This window comes from Miscanthus floridulus, chromosome 10, assembly GCF_019320115.1.
Source record: "Miscanthus floridulus cultivar M001 chromosome 10, ASM1932011v1, whole genome shotgun sequence".
NCBI classification, from domain to species: domain Eukaryota; kingdom Viridiplantae; phylum Streptophyta; class Magnoliopsida; order Poales; family Poaceae; genus Miscanthus; species Miscanthus floridulus.
The window spans coordinates 76371777-76386295 of NC_089589.1; positions in this window are offsets into that span (position 1 = coordinate 76371777).

The window sequence follows — 14519 nt, forward strand, 5'->3', positions numbered from 1 at the left end:
CCTAGAAGCAGATTATATGCACCCTTGCCGTTAATAACAAAGAACGTCGTCGGTAAGGTTTTGCTGCCGATGGTCAATTCAACGCATACTGCCCCTTTAGCCGGCGACACATTGCCTTCAAAATCTTTCAGCATCATATCGGTTTTGGTCAAGTCTTGATTTCCCTTACCAAGTTTCCGATACCTCACATAAGGCATAATATTAATCGTAGCCCCTCCATCAATAAGTACCTTAGACACAGGCTGCCCATCAACTCTGCCCTTCACAAACAAAGCCTTAAGATGCTGTCTCTCGTCATCGGTAGGTTTCTCAAAAACAGCCATCATTGGATCTAGTGTCAACTGATCTACTTGATCAGAGAGAACAACTTCTTCCTCATTATCAGATAGTGCCAAAAATTCCATCGGCAACATGAATACCATATTAACATCTGCCGATGGACCCTTATTTTTGTGTTTTACCTGCCACTGCTGATGACCGGACTTTTCATTGGAGGAATTTTCCTCTTGGTATAAATCCTCCTGACACTCACGTTGCATCCTCCTTCTCTGTGTCTTTGTTAGACCCTCCGGGCACCATCGAGGAAACTTGGTTTTCCAAACCGGCTGATAACAGGTCCTAGTCGATTCCACACGGCGTATATTAGGGTCCCTGTAGAATATTTCCTCATCGGGAACTCTTGCATTTGCCATTTCCTCAAGCTCCTCTTGATTCCTCGAAAAACATCCAGCGTGTTTACCAAGCCTTTCATGTACACTAAGTCTGCCCCCCAGCCGATCATGTACTGATGCTCTGCTTCTAATCGGCTCATTAATAAATAAACCCCGATTGCCAGGTTGAAATCTTCTTTCTGACCGATTGACCCCATAATAACCATTGCACTTAGGGCAATTTTCAACAGTTGGCAATTTAATACCTTCCTCCCAGTAATGGATAAAAAACGGGCACCTCCAATGATCTTTATGCCGATGCCACTCTTCCCGACGTCTTTCTTCTTGCTGTTGTCGATATCGATCATTACGCTGATGCCAACCCTCCTGCTGCCTTCGATGAGTAATCACAATGCCAGGTCGAGGAGGTTTTTTGGAACTACTGCTTTCTCCTAGCAACCCCTTACTTCTTGCATCATCGGTAGTTATTCGATGTTGGGGATCCACCGATGCGTTTTTCTCAGCAGCCTCGGACGTCAATACCTTGGTCTTCCCTTTGGCCTCCAACGTATTTGCTGGAAAGGGGTGTTGATCAATTTTCATCGGCCTTTGGGCATTAGAAGTACCAAACTTAATTCTCCCAGATTCAATAGCCGATTGTAACTGTTGCCTGAACACCTTGCACTCATTTGTACTGTGTGAAGTTGCATTGTGCCATTTGCAGTACAAGATCTTCTTCAACTCTTCTGCTGATGGGATCACATGATTAGGTGACAGCTTAATTTGGCCCTCTTGAAGTAGAAGATCAAATATTTTGTCAGCCTTGGTGATATCAAAGGTAAACTTTTCTGGCTCTTTTTGACCAAAGGGACAAGATATCGGCTTTTTATTCTTAACCCACTCAGCTAAGCCAATAACTGGTTCTTCATCAAAATCAGAATCTCCTACTTCTTCAACAAATGATACCTTTTTACTCCAATTCTTTTTAGGTTCAAAAACCCTAGTATCTTGATCGGAGATCCTTTGCATAAGATGACTGAGGCTTTCAAATTCTTGAGAAGCATATCTGTCTTTAAGATGTGGCAATAACCCTTGGAAAGCTAGATCGGCAAGCTGCCGATCATCCAGCACCAGACTGTAGCACTTATTTTTTACATCTCATAGTCTTTGCACAAAGCTCTCTACCGATTCATCATTGCGCTGTCTCAATTTTACTAAATCGGTAAGCTTCTTTTCATGGATTCTAGCAAAGAAATACTTATGAAATTGTTTTTCTAAATCAGCCCAGGTAATAATAGAATTTGGTGGTAATGAAATGAACCACGTAAATGCCGATCCAGACAAAGATGATGAAAATAATCGAACTCTTAATTCATCTCTGCTAGCTGCCTCTCCACATTGAATAATGAAGCGATTGACGTGTTCCATTGTTGATGTATCATCCTGCCCGGAGAATTTAGTGAAATCTGGTACCTTGTACCGATTTGGGAGAGGAATTAAATCATATGCAGGAGGATATGGAGTCTGATAAGAATAAGTATTGACCTTGGGCTTTATCCCAAACTGATCCTTCATAATTTCTGCTATCCTATCGGCCCAAAAAGCATCAACTTCCTGCTGACGAACTGGCTGAATTTCTACAGGAGGTACCTGCTGATATCCTTCCACATATCTTTGTGGCCCACGATCTCCAGCAATCGGCATATTTGCCGTTACTTGTGGTCCATTAACCTGTTGGAAAGGATTCATCGGCTGAGCTGCCGATGCTTGATTCTAAACACTAGCTTGCATATAACCTTGTTGAATCCCTGCAATCTGTTGATTTTGCTGAACTGTGTGTTGAACATGTAACTGTCCTGACCAACCATTATTAGAACCCATCGGTACAAAACTCACCGATGGCTGGTAATTTGCTGACATTATTGGATAATTATAACCAGCTTGAGGCATAAACTGAACCCCAGTTTGACTCATAACAGGGGCTTTCTGCTGTATCGGCAGTAAGCTTGCCGATGGATTTGAACTGGGCGTTTGAACCAAAGGCATCTGGAAAGCCCCTGGAGTTGGTTGCACAGTAGTTGTTGTGGCATATTGAGGCACTTGGGCCATCGGCAAAACAGCCGATGGTATAGGAGCTTTACCTACTGCATCAAACACTTGAGGTAATCCAGGATTGAAAGTAGATGACTCCGGAGGCATACCATATCCCCACCAATTAGTAGGAATCTGGCTATTCTGAGATACAGGGCCTGACATAGCTGATGCCGATAGATCCGTACTAAGCTGAATTTGTCCTCCTAGTAGTACCGGATCTGATCGTATCGGTGTAGATTGAATATTAGGTAAGCCTGCCGATACTAGAGAAGAAGTAACTTCTGTGCCCACAACGGCCGAGGGAGCCGATGGAGTATTGACAGATGCCGGCTCTGGTTGGTGATAGGCAGGCCCAACATAATGCGGTGACGCTTGTCCTTCTTTGAGAGTTCGAACCACAGCATTATGAACAGTATTGGACAACACATTGGAATGATTAATCAAAGCATGATTTACTACAGAATTAACCATCTCTTGAAGTTTACCAGGATTGGAGTCAAAGGTAACCTGCCGAGGCAACGACAAATCTTGCTTCTGGATGACTTGTCCACTCTTGTTCAGGCTAAACAATTTTAGACAAAGCTGCCTGTATTATTCTACGGCCTTTTCCATAGCCTGCCTCTGTTCTTCCTTAAGATCTTCTGATACCGCGATAATGTTCCCCGCATCGATCTCGGAATTGAACATATTGATCGGATTGATTGGTCCCACCGGGCGTGCCAAAAGATGTGTTGATGCAAAAGTGGATCTGCAAACACAAAGAGCTAATACCCGAATCGGTATCCAAGGCGTGCCAGTCGATTTGACCTGTTAATCGACAAGGATGAAGATACGAGCACTTTGGTCCTGACGACAGCGATACGCCCGGAAGTCACGGCCAAGAGGTACTCACGTGGAACTCGAGGATCGCCGAAGGTCGCACTGAAGCGATGCAGCTCGCCGAATCAATGAGAACTCGTAAAGAGAAAATAATGCAAATTGACGAAGTCGCCGAAATGTAAGTAGATGCAAATAGGAGTAAAGATTGGTTTTGATATTGATTGATATATATAATTACATTGCCCCTCACTCCATATTTATACCCTGATCTAAAGAAACACAACCAAACACAACTAGGACACCAAGCCCATATCTAAGGAAACACGTGACTCTTACATGAATCATACTCTAACAAATATAGAAAAGGAAATCAACTCCTATCTATTTCCCTGTCCGCCTTAATCACGATGGAAATCTCACTGTCCTTCTTCCCATCGGCATACCCCTTGTTTCATCGGCAATAATCTTCAAGTCTTCCCTCATCAGCATACTCCTTGTTTCATCAGCAGTAGTCCTCAAATCTCCCTTCATCGGCATACTCCCTGTTTCATCGGCAGTAGTCTTCAAGCCTCCCTTCATCGGCATCACCAGCTATCGGCAACCATCTTTACAAGCTGGCTTTCATCGGCTATCAAAGTATACAGTAATTTTCCCCTTGCCGATTAGTCCACTCCGATCATTTTAACACGTGCAAAAAATGGTGTCAACAGCAGCAGAATGTCAGGAGCCAACATGGGGATAGGTTTTCTTCCATGGCCCGGTTGGCGTGGATTGTGGCAGAACCACCTAAATTATATGGCCTACAGGTGCCTGTCATTGTCTTACAGACCTCTAACTGGTGCACACATAAGCCACACAATCCTGGTAGTCTGTTGGGTGTCCACAGGGAACCCAAAATCATCCACATTTTACAACTCATACATGATCAACATGGAGTTGCTACAACATTACAATATTTGGTACTAAAATAACTTACATCAGAGTGCAGAAGAATTATAACATTAGTTTACAAAATATGTTCAAATAACATATTTAACTAAGTTCCAAAAGATGAGTAGAACTGTGGGAACAACTTAGGCAAAGCATCTAAGGTAGAAGAGGTGGCTAGATCATGTCGAGCCCACTAACATGACCTTAGTTAGCAGCTCAGGCCATAACCTGCAACAGGGGTTAACAAACCCTAAGTACTTGAGCGTACTCAATAAGTCTTACCCGACTAAAAGAAAAGACTCCAAGGGTATGCAAGCTTAAAGGTATGGTAGAAGCAAGAATAACTTTTATAGAAAAGCTTACTACAAGTGAATCCTTACTTTCAATATTTTAGCTATGTATTAAGTCATTAGTAGTACCTAGTTTGCACCTGATCTAGCTTAATCACTTCATTAACCATCTCATCTTATATTCATCTCTTGTCCATAAGTAACCATGTTCCATTGATTAACTATGATGTAGATCAAGGGATTGAGTCTCCATAATCGAGGAGTATGACGATTCAAATTGATTTGACCTAGCTGGGGTTACCTTACCACACAACATATGTAGGTCTAGGCCCAGACCCGAACCTACATATATCAACCCTCACTCGGATCCTCCAAAACATGAATGGGTCCAGCACTACCCAAGAGCATAGTACTCCACCTCCCAGCGCCACTCCTAGTGGATTCACAGGATGTGTACACGCTACTCTCATCATCTCTCCACTCCCAGTGTGTGGTTGGCCTTTCACATAATGGATAGCCATGGTATTAGGCTTACCAGAGTATGTGGCCAGTACTACAAGGTCTCAAACACGATAGGTCTACAACGGTATGGTCCTCAAATGACACAGGTGGAACGGGGACAATCAAGCAAACCTGTCTGCTGTTGGTATTTATAAGTGCAAATAGAATATGAAGGATTCCGCAAGTGCATAGAATACCATTGTAGCATTTTACCGGGAGTATTCTAGGTATCGTTATTTACATTTTACCATAGGGAAACAATGAAGTAAAGACTTATTGAATATCAAAGTAGTATCTATTAGTCAACATATCAGCATGGCTAGAGCAGGGGTGAAGGTAATGATAGGAATTAAGGGTAATGATACTTAGGCGGTAGATCTATAAGATAACTTAAACTAGTCAACTCAGGAGAGCAATGAGTTAGGTAGATTCCTGTGACATTCTTATTGCATGGTCAAAGTATATACATCCAACTATATTTAAGACACTCTACTCTTGTGCACTTCAGGACGCCGCTTAGATGGTAGAGTACCCACAATAGATAACTCTACCAACGCGACTATAGTCCTACAATTTAAGAACCTGCTCAATTTGGAGTGGACTACAAAGGATAGATGGAGCTGTCACCTCCCGCTACTACCACCCAACCAGAGAATAGGGTGTACTCACTGACAGAGTATCGTATAAGCACCATGCTTACAAGAGGCTCAGCTCCTTAGCCCAATCAATAAACTAGCAGGCTAAGCACTCTATGAACCTGCACACAAAAGTATGATAACCTTAACTAAGCAAGATACATATTAAAAGTAAGAATAGCCATGTAGATAGGATATATGATGAATTTATAATAAGTCTTACAAGATGTAGAAGTGAAGATAAAAGGCTTTGCCGAGCCTCCGAGACTAGATCTAGAATTTGAACATGAGCCCAACTCGACCGTCACTCCCGAGCTACTAATCTACTACATTGGAGAGTCTAGACCTAATCCTCCTGGTGTATCTTAATCTCTGAATGAGAGGTATGAATTAGGGTTTTAGGGATGCTCTAGGGAGGGGGTAGGTGCTACTATATATAGGCCGGAGCATCAATTCTAGACCCTCGAATCAAACCGACTTGAAAGAATGGCATAGATGCAATCTAGGAGGTGGTGGAGAACTGGTATTTAAAGGAGGGGCTGACAGGTGGGCCTAGGGGGCCGGGTGGCCTGTAGGTGGTGCCGGCCGGCCCCACATGGCAGCCACCTGCCCTTCGCTTCGGTGGTTTGCCTTCTAGAGTCTTTTAGAGTCTTCTCACATCAGTTTCGTTATGGATAAACGTGATTTGCTTTGATGAATAGGCCCTCCTTGATGGTTTTCCAATTAAATCCTCCTACAAACACATATTCACCAAAACTAATGGAATTTATTAGTTTAAACCCCTAGACCTATGTTGGTGATCCTTTTTATGCATTTATATAAGTTATATTGACGGTTTATGATGAACGTTAACTACCATGAACAAACTCCCCCACACTTAACCATTGCTAGTCCCTGAGCAAAGCCAAACTCAGCAATGGATTAGGAGTTGCTATAATGCTTTCACTCCTCAAAAGTACATAGGTGTTCAATCAAAAATTCTCCTCCAGATTAGAATAAACTGATCTGACTTTCAAACTTACCCATATTACCTTCAACCATGGGGCTTCCTAGCCTTCACTTGGGTCTTGAGGAATTGGAAGATAGAACGATCAAGTCAAGCACTATGTCTCAATGTCTTTGTTCCACCATTGTTCTAGAGTTTTTATAAGTTTTCAAAATAAAACTCACAGATTCCATTGTATGACACTCTCAAGTCCCTCAATATATGTGATATTTGTGGATCCTCACCTAGGCAATAAAGATGTTATGCCTTTCTCTTCCTACCACTAAGGCTTATGTGGAGTTCATAGGTAGGGCGAAAGCTAGAGCATACTTGTAATACATATATTGTAAAGTCAAACCTCGGATCCAAAGAGAGTTAAGTCATATAATCAAATCAAGATGTGCATGTGTGTGGATGTATATGGTGGATATATGTATGGTGGCTAACCTAATTCTACTATGCTCCTTAGAAAATATCTCCCTTTTGAAATTTGAAAACATTTGCTAGAAAGCAAGGGCTATCTTATTCATCTCTTATTTTTTTCTGGCGAGCATCTGAGTACCCATTGTTTTAGATATCTCAGACACTTGTCCATTTTTTCTCAACTTTTTTTTCTTTTCTTTCTCTTTTTTTGAATAACCTTTTGCATAGCCCATGCCTCTTTTCTGCAATAAAACTTTGAGAGATAGCAACAAGAACTTGGAGCATTTTTTTGGTGCTTGGAAAAACCTATCAAACATGTTTTTGGTGTTCACTCCCAGTGTAGGAATAGAACATTTTTGGGTGGATCTAGATGGAAAGCATGTTTTTGCACCTACCCCCAGTGTAGGAGTAGTGCATATTTGGATGGTGTGTACGTGATCTTGATTTTAAGAGCATGACAAACCTCTCATAAGGGTCAACAAAGCTTGACTAAACTCAATGCAAAACAAGCAGCATATATGTGGAAATTTTTCTAGTCTAAACAACATGTATGGCTTTGGTAGGAATTCAAACTTTGTCATACAGAAACTCATCATGTAGCATTTTTGTTTTTATTAAAAGATAAATCTCTAGAACTTTAGTGTCACTTGGAACAAGATAAACAGTAGCTCAGACCTTCTCATATCATGTCCGTCAATTACCTAGACTTAGATCAAGCATATGCTACCCACAAGTTTCAAGTTCAGAGTAAATCCTTATATCAAAATAGTTTTATCCAAAACTCAGGAGAATTCAAGGCTGAAAACTAGGTACTTGAAAGGAATTACAATAGAGCAACTATTTATCATTTCCATTTTAAGAGTTTATCTTTAGAGTCCTTTTTATTTTATTCAGCTCTTAAATCAAATTAAAGCAAATTGGGACACTCTCTTTATTTTGTTTTCATTTTTTAGATCACACATTATAACTATATATATTTCTATAAAGATAACTTTTACTTCATTTTTAGGTATTCATTTTTTCTAATATATATAAAGCAAACTAAGAATACTAAAAGGAAAGAAATACTTATCTAGATACACGGGGAATGCCTTCTCCCCCAAGCTGGTTGTTTGTCGTGGTTGCTCAATGAGATGGTCGGATGTGGAGGTGCTGGAACAGAGCCTTCCAATTTTGATTTTGCTATTGCTGTTGTTGCTGGAAGCTGGCCATCTCCTGTCCCATGTTTACCTACCATTGTGTATGATTGTGTAATGTACCTTGGATGGATGGTGTCCTCTCATCAATGGTTGTGAGCTTGTTGTCGAATTCAAAACTTCCACTTGTAGAATTTGGGGGATCGACTCCCCCACACTTTACTCAAAGTGTGTTATGCTCATAAAGACAAGGTAGAGATCAAGTGCATGGGCTCTATTGGTGGGAAAACACCAATAGAACTAAAACTTTATTTACTCTTCTCTAGCCTTAAGCACATTGAATCATGATAGAGCTAATGTTTTGTGCGTTATTTATTCTTATAATATGGTTGATAAGATCATAAGGATGTAGCATTTTGACTGTCACAAAAAGAGTGAAGTTGCTTAACCTATGAAAGGATTGTCCATCTTTATAATGTATCAAACTTTACATGATTATGACTATTATCTTCCAAGGGTAAGATATGCAAAATTTTAGCTCATTTGGTTAAGACTATGAGATCAAGAAAGTGGTGCTATGAACAATCTTAAGGAACAAAACATGTTGAGTTAATCAGGTTGGATTAAGCAAAATCATAACTCAAACATATTTGTGTCTTCATTTATGTGAATGTCAAGATCAAGAGGAAAATGATGACCACTTACCTTAAGATGTTACCTTCATTATTGGAGCGGAATGACACCTTGTGATGAAGGGTAGATGACTTGTGGTGGTCTTCTCTTCCTACTTGAAGCTTTCCTTGCTTGAGCTGTTCATGAGCATCTTGTCTCCTATGTCGCACTCCTTCTTTCTCATTCTTTTGTCATGCAATCTTTTTGTTCTTTCTTTTGTGGATCTTGGCATTGTGTTAGACCTTCTACTCTACTCATTATTTCTTCTCTGCAAAGCATTAGTGGATAACACATACCCAAAAGAATATACAAATGATTCAAAGCAAGGATAGTGCTGTCATAGAGCCAAAGGTCACCTTCTATGCTACAGAAAAGTTGGTTTTAACATTTTAATTTGCATAGAATCTTTATCCCATGTCTTAAATAATGTACCTTGATTGTTCACCACTACTTCAAATTTTCAACAAGGTTAAGGCAAAGATGTGTAAAATCATTTTAAAAATACCTCAAACCTTGATCTGTTTCTACGAATGATCTCCTAACATTCCCAACAAAATTTGAATATTTTCCTACAAGGGTTAGTCCATATATACAACCAAATTCTATACAAGTATGTTTTGATTCAATAATCATGTCTGAATAATATTCCAAAGCATACTTGTAACAGAACAAGGAAGCTTAAAAGACTAAAAAGATTCATTCAAGTAAAAACAAGAATATGTATGATGAACCAAGGGAGCATGATTATTTAGATTTTTATTTGTTAGTGACTTAGCAAGTCGAGCACATCATGAAGGTAAAGATGACCAAGACAAATTAGCAACATGGCATGAGATGTTTTTAAAGAACTCCATCCCCTAGACTTGAATTTTGCAGAATGCAAAATCTAGCTTGGATGATAGAATTCTCCTATGAATGTGATTCTATGTTGCGTAATGCTTCGTTGAATATACCTTATGTTTTCCTTCTTTTTGTTGAAATGATTAGTGGCAAACATACCTGGAGGAAACTTGTCTGATGTACCTATCAATGAGGGCTTCATGGCTTTAGGTCCATTGAGTTAGACCTCTTCTTGCCTTTAGCTTTTCTTTGCACCATCCAATTGCATGCTCTTCTTCCATCAACCTTTCTCGATTTTTGTTGATTCTTGGTTGACAAATTGGGGTTCATTAGAGATGCAACTCAAGTTCCTCCTTGATCGTCTAACGGCATGGTGGAGAGTTGTTCTTCTTTGTTTGTTAGCGATATGTTAGCCGTCTTGATGATCAAAGAAAGATCCTCATTGGTACTCGAATAGAAGCTTCATCTTCAATGACTAGGGGATGTCTTTGGGCGACCATGGTCGTTTATGGCCTTATGAGACATAGTCATCAATGAACCATTGATTGAGGATGCTTGTTGACACAATGATGCATGCCATGATGTAGTGGCATCTCGTTGTCTTGGTCCTTGTTGCCAACACGCGAGCTGGTCCCTTTGAAGATGATGAAGGAAGGCATATTCTGGTTAATACAAGGTGGGTTTCATCCTGCTTCTCATCAACATCCTAGCTTGAGTCTTGGGAAGGCTCAAAGCTAGGTTGTCTTTGATGTTGCTCATAGCCTGTTGATCTGTTTGTCCACTTCCATAGCTGTAGTGGTGGTTTGGTTTAGGGTTTGTGGATTCATACCAAACCTTGAAAGCTTCTATTCATTCTTTCCTACAAAATGTTAATAGATACATACCCGAGGGAAATAATGAATTTGAAACACGGGTTGTGTTGTCCATTTTTTTGTGATTTTCCTCTATGCTAATGGAAGGATAGTTTTAGGATTGTTTAGCATAGATTTTGTTTATCATATTTTATGTGTTTGCTGCATTCTAGTATGGTTCAAGGCAAAGATAACTTGCAACAAAAGATAAGTGAATAAATGTTGATACTCACAGTTCTTCCTTCCTTGAAGAGTGAGCTGGGTCTTCTTTGCACAAAGTTATTGGAGTTCATCGCATGCCTTGATTCATCTTCGATGTGAATTTATCTCAGGACTTACCCAGATTGAATTTGAGAGTTTTCTACAAGGGTTAGTCCAACAAAATAACCAATATCTACTAAACCATACTATCGGCTCAAAAATTAAACTAGACACCATGTCTATTTTAATTTAGAAAAGTATTTTAACCTAAGCACCATGCTTAATTTAAAAAAGCCTTTGGAACTAAGATCAACACACCTCTTGGTTCAAAAATCAAACTAAACACCACGTCTAATTTGATTTATGAAAGGAGTATCAAACTAAGCACCACGCTTACTTTAAAAGGTGTATGAAGATACTCCAAACCTAAGCATACTATGGCAAACAAAGGTAGCATGAAAGCATAAAAGAGATTTATTCAAATGGAGATGAAAGAGCATGATCATGGTGAGATTCTCTTTTTTTAATAAAAGATGCAACTGGTATAAATGTATGCAAAGAACTAAATATGCTATGGATTTGATATGAGAGAATTTAAACTAAACGGAGTGGATGCATGAATCATTGAAAATAAACATGAAATGGAATACAAAAATTAAAAGATAACTACTCATCAAGTTTAAAGTCCATGAGCAAGACTATCTTACCTTTCTTGATCATACTTACCATGACTCACATGATGGAATTTATGAGTAGTGCAGTGTCTGTATTCGTCACTTGAGATGTGATTTATATTCTTGTGACGTCGACCTTTTTCTCCAATCTACACATGGTTAGAGAATATATAAGTCTATACAAACCTGTGAGATGGCAGGGTTCCAATGTTGATGGATCTTGAATGTTTAGGCACCCTAGGGTTCTTCAATGTTTCTTCTTTTCTTGTGGAAGCTTACCGAAAGGTCTAAAAGGCATCTGCTATCCTATCTTATTCCACAATTCAACAGAACAGGGGTAATCCTACTAAAGCTAGTGGTATGTTAATGACCTAAATCTTTACGCCAATTGTTTCCCCAGCAACGGCGCCAAAATGCTTGTTGGTATTTATAAGTGCAAATAGAATATGAAGGATTCCACAAGCGCACAGAATATCATTGTATCATTTTACCAGAAGTATTCCAGGTATTGTTATTTATATTTTACCACAGGGAAACAACAGAGTAAAGACTTATTGAGTATCAAAGGAGTATCTATCAGTCAACATACCAGCACGGCTAGAGCAGGGATGAAGGTACTAATAGGAATTAAGGATAATGATACTCAGGGGTAGATCTATAAGATAACATAAACTAGTCAACTTAGGAGAGCAACAAGTGAGGTAGATTCCTATGACATTCTTATTACATGGTCAAAGCATATACATCCAACTATAGTTAAGACTAACTCTCCTCTTGTGCACTTTGGGACGCCGCTTAGATGGTAGAGTACCCACAATAGATAACTCTACCGACGCGACTACGGTCCTACAATTTAAGAACCTGCTCAATTCAGAGTGGACTACAAAGGATAAACGGGGCTATCACCTCCCGCTAATACCACCCAACCATAGAATAGTGTGTACTCATAGGAAGAGCATCGTATAAGCACCATGCTTACACAAGGCTCGACTACTTAGCCTAATCGATAAACTAGCAGGCTAAGCGTTCTATGAACCCGCACACAAAAGTAGGATAACCTCAACTAAGCAAGATACATATTAAAAGTTAGCATAGCCATGTAGATAGGAATATGATGAATTTATAATAAGTCCTACAAGATGTAGAAGTGAAGATACAAGGCTTTACCGCGCCTCCAAGACTAGATCCAGAACTAGAGCATGAGCCCAACTCGACTCACTCCCGAGATATTAATCTACTACATTGGAGAGTCTAGACCTAATCCTCCTAGTGTATCTTGATCTCTGAATGAGAGGTATGAATTAGGGTTTCAGGGATGCTCTAGGGAGGGGGGTAGGGGCTGCTATATATAGGTCAGAGCATCAATTCTAGATCCTCGGATCAAACCGACTTGAAAGAACGGCGTAGATGCAATCTAGGTGGCAGTGGAGAATTGACATTCGAAGGAGGGGCTGATAGGTGGGCCTAGGGGGCCAGGCGGCCTATAGGTAGGGCCGATTGGCCCCACATGGTAGCCACCTACCCTCTGCTTTGGTGGTTTGCCTTCTAGAGTCTTCCGACGTCGGTTTCGCTGCGTATAAACATGATTTGCTTTGACGAATAGGCCCTCCTTGATGGTTTTCTGAGTAAATCCTCCTGCAAATATAGATTCTCCAAAACTTGTGGAATTTATTAGTTAAAACCCCTAGACCTATGTTGGTGATCCTTTTTATGGATTTATTTAAGTTATATTGATAGTTTATGATGAACATTAACTACCGTCAACATCTGCCCAACTTACCTTAACACCAGTCCAGCCTGGTCTCAATTTAAACATCATTATCATCATGGTATACTCCTGACCCATAAACAGAGTCGAGAAGAACAAGGTAGAACCTATTCCTTACAAACAATGAAACCATCATTCGAGTTCTATCGAAGCCTAAGCGTTACTAAGCATTAGAGATAATGACCTATTCATACTAACAGGGTAGAACTAAGTATTCTTGTGTACCAAGGTAATCATGCAGCAATGATATTTGACCAAATCCTAATTACCTAATGCACATTTCACAAGACTTAAAGTATACTAAAGATTTATAAATGCTATAGAAGGGTGATATGCATCAGGGCTTGCCTACGTTGCAGAGAAGGTTAGATTCTAGAGAAAAATCTAGTTAGTCAGACATGGCACCAACACCACTGGTGGATGGACCTTCTCTGAAACTTGATCAGCATGAGTCTTTTCACTCTTATAAGCACTACATGTAATAAATGATGCTTTGCTTAACATGATGGACTACATGCCATGATGCATAATGAGAGACATAACATGTGCATAATAGAACTTAAATAAAGTTAAGAAAGTTGTGTACAACTTTCCTTCACCAAAGAACTAGGGTTATTAAATATGTATTTCAATTAGTTAACTTATCAAGTATATTAGTTTTTCTTTTGAAAGGAATATACTAACGTGGATAAGCAAGTGATTAACAAGAAGATCATCTACATAGCATAACCATTTACTCAAACTATGGCATATAAGGAGCAATCAAGGGTTATATACTTGCATCTACTCACTAAACATTTAGTTAAGCCATTTTCATTACTAACCAACAGTTGGTTATGAGTACAGCAAGAATATAATCAAGTTGCCAAGGAATATCAGAAATGTTTGTGTCCCAAGGTCTACAATCAACTCCGAAATACACCAAAATCATTTTAGGGATTTATAGAAATCATTTGTTATTTTTATTAATCCATAAAAGGCATTTAAACATACATAAATTAATTAACCAAGTTAGGATTATCAAAATAGTACCAAACTTTTTGTGAAGGC